Source organism: Arachis ipaensis, chromosome B07 (genome assembly GCF_000816755.2).
Source record: "Arachis ipaensis cultivar K30076 chromosome B07, Araip1.1, whole genome shotgun sequence".
Lineage (NCBI taxonomy): Eukaryota > Viridiplantae > Streptophyta > Magnoliopsida > Fabales > Fabaceae > Arachis > Arachis ipaensis.
In genome coordinates this window covers 5569672-5572857 of record NC_029791.2, presented here as the reverse complement: position 1 = coordinate 5572857, position 3186 = coordinate 5569672, and the positions used below count along the sequence as shown (strand labels likewise).

General features: G+C 27.2%; 1 pseudogene; it reads right to left on the bottom strand.

The window, feature by feature from the left end:
- Nucleotides 1-2809, bottom strand: part of LOC107608566 — a 4705-nt pseudogene extending 1896 nt beyond the window's left edge.

The following is a 3186-nucleotide window of genomic DNA, read 5'->3' as shown; positions in this document are numbered from 1 at the left end:
TTTGTATATCATCTCGTCACTCATTTTGGCGAATTACACCAACTAAAAAATTATATAAAAATTAATTTTTGAAATAGTTATATCTTGAACATTTGCTAGTAATAATATGGAATTTCAATTTGGTTTAAAACAAATATACTTAAAAAACTAATAAATTAATCACATTTTGAGAGAGACATAGATTAGAATATAAATATTAGATACCTTTCTACAAGAAGCATATGCTTCATGGACCAATGATGCCCTTCCAACACATTCAAAGCAATAGTCTGCACCTCCACTAGTCATCTCTATAATAACCTGTTCCATAACCACATTAACTCTTATTCAAAAATGTTCCTATAATAATAATATAATAAAAAATATTATTAGGGTTTAAGATTTAAAGTTGGCGAAAACTGGGGTAGGTGGCTAGTGAAGGTACAAGGAAATTTAAAAAAATAATAATTAATTATTGATTATTTTTTGTTAGTTCTTTAGTGGATTTATTTAACTGTGGTCTAATAATTAATTTTTTTTTATATTCATTTTTTTTTAAATCCCAAAGAAAGTCAAATATTATGGCAAGACCTGGCTCACAGATTTGTCTCCTCCAGCTTGAATAAAGTCAGTGACTCCAAACTTTTTTCCTGAAAAAAACAAATTAATTAAACACATGAAACCAATTAATCTCTTAAAACATTAATATTATTTGACAAATTAAAACACTTGATGATGATGTTATAGAAAGAGAAGATAGTTAGTTACATTACCAATTTCAAACTTATCTGGGTTGACATCTACACCTATAATCTTAGTTGCTCCACAAAGTCTAGCTCCTTCAGCAACCTTGTTTTTTCCAAAACAAAAACAATTTTTAGTGGATACAGAACTATAATTAAAAATTTTAATAACAAAAATATTGAATTAGATGAATTTATTATGAATGTTGCATATTTGATGGAACAAAGCTTTAATTTTGTCACTGACTAAAATAACATAGTACAAAATCATCTTTCACCATTTGAAACGAAAAGAGAAATAGACTAGTCTTTTTCGTACAAAATAGTTTTAAGTACGACAGATTTTTTTTATTTTATTTTGTAAAGTGTATCTTTTGTCTTTGAAATTTAATAAAAAATTTTAAAATACCCTTAAATTTTATTTTGTTTCAATTTTATCTTAAAAGTTTTCGATTTGCACGAAATATACCATGGAGAGCTAAATTTTCAAAAAATTTAAAACCAATCCAACAAAAATGCATAAAAATTATGTTTGATTTGCTTGTATTAAAGATTATTTTTAAGAAATTGTTGTTAAATTGGTCCTAAAATTTTAAAAAAATTAGCCCGTCAGGATATATTTGATTCAAATAGAAAACTTTTGGAATAAAATTAAAATAAAATAAAACTTAAAAATATTTTAAAAATTTTTGTCAAATTTTAAAAACAAAAAATATACTTTATTCCTTTTTTTTGTTAGGACGGACATAATTTGATAAAGATTAAAGAATAAATTTATGGCTTTCGAATTCTAAAAGGTTACTTTATCTTTCTCTTTAGTTACCGGTCGATACGCCGCAACTGAGGAGGCATGCTTTGTTTGGAGGAACAAGTGGATGAATCTTGGTTAGATTGGCAATGTCAACAACAGTGTACTCAGTAAAACTTGAAACAAAAAGGAAATGGTGTATGATGTGTCCATTGAGATCAGTGAATCTGCTACTATCATATCTTGGCATCCATGGAGATACTTTGAATGGGAATTTTGAACACAGGTTGCTCTTTTCTGATTTGCAATCCACACACTCTCCACAATCTGAAAATTGATAATTAAAAATTATTAGATAATAATTTAGTCAAAGTAGAAATTTATATAGTTAAAAATTTGTTAGATAATTTAACATATTTAACTAAATTAAAATCTAACGGTTTTTAATTATTAACTTCATATAAAGACAACTGTACGTGAGTATCTATTTTAGAGTCAAACATATCAAATAATTTAACAATTTTCAACTATTAACTTCATACGAAAATAACTATATGTGATTTTCCACTTTAAATTTTAACGCTCAATCTCTTATTTCTTACCATTAGATTAGAACAATATGAAGATGGCTTTCCATAACAATTTAGCAAATCTCACAAGAAAAATGAGTTAAAACCCAAAATTCAGAATCAATCAAAACAAAAACAAAAAGTCAACTGTACAAACAAGTTGAAACTTTTTATGAAAGGACCACTACAAATTTTCAGTGTACATAAATTAAAGCACAAACCACTAATGAAATGGAATGGAACATGACCATACAAATAGTATAGTATAGCAATCCCATTTTCGTATATTAAAATTAATTAATTAATTTTGAATGAATAATCTATAAGGAGATTTCAGAAACTCACCCAATTGCCTCATGACCGAAAATTCTTGGCCAAATTGCAGGGGGGTCCTTCATCAAAGGATGAAATGAAAGACTCAAAATCTAAATAATTGAGAGAAATTAAATTAAAAAGTAAATAGAAAAAGTGATTGCAATGAACCTTGATCTTCCAAAAAGTGACATCGCTGTAACAAAGAGAAGAGCATATAACTTTAATCCTTGCTTCACGAGCCATTGGAGGCGCCACAATAATCTCTTCAATGATCAATGGCTCCCCTGGTTCTCTTCCAACCGCCGCTATTCAAAGTTTCAAACACATGAAACATAGCAACCTTAAAAAATGGAAAAAAAGAAAATAACTTGCATCTTCAATTGTTCATGGCTGTCACACAAACCTTTACATCTTATGGGTTGACCTTCAATTGTTCTTGCTGCTTTCTCTTCCATGGAGATTCAAAAACAACCAACCTCACGCCCTTCACTGTCTTATTAGTATCTTACGCTACAAATCAAACTCTTGCTTCCTCATTTATAATTGTGTGTGATTATATATAGGAAAAAAAAAACTAAAAAATATGTTATACAATTTTAGGGGAAAAATTGGACAAAAATAAGTGACAAATCTACAAAATTCTGATAGTGTCGACAAAATATTTATATTATGATAATAAAATAACTCTTATAACAGTTTAATATATTAAAATCAAGTTTAATAATGTAATAGAATAAATAAATATATGGTTAAAGATGATTTTGGTCTATAAGTCGAAATTTTTTTTTGTTTTTAATTTTTTTTGCATACAAAATCATCTTTAATGTTTAAA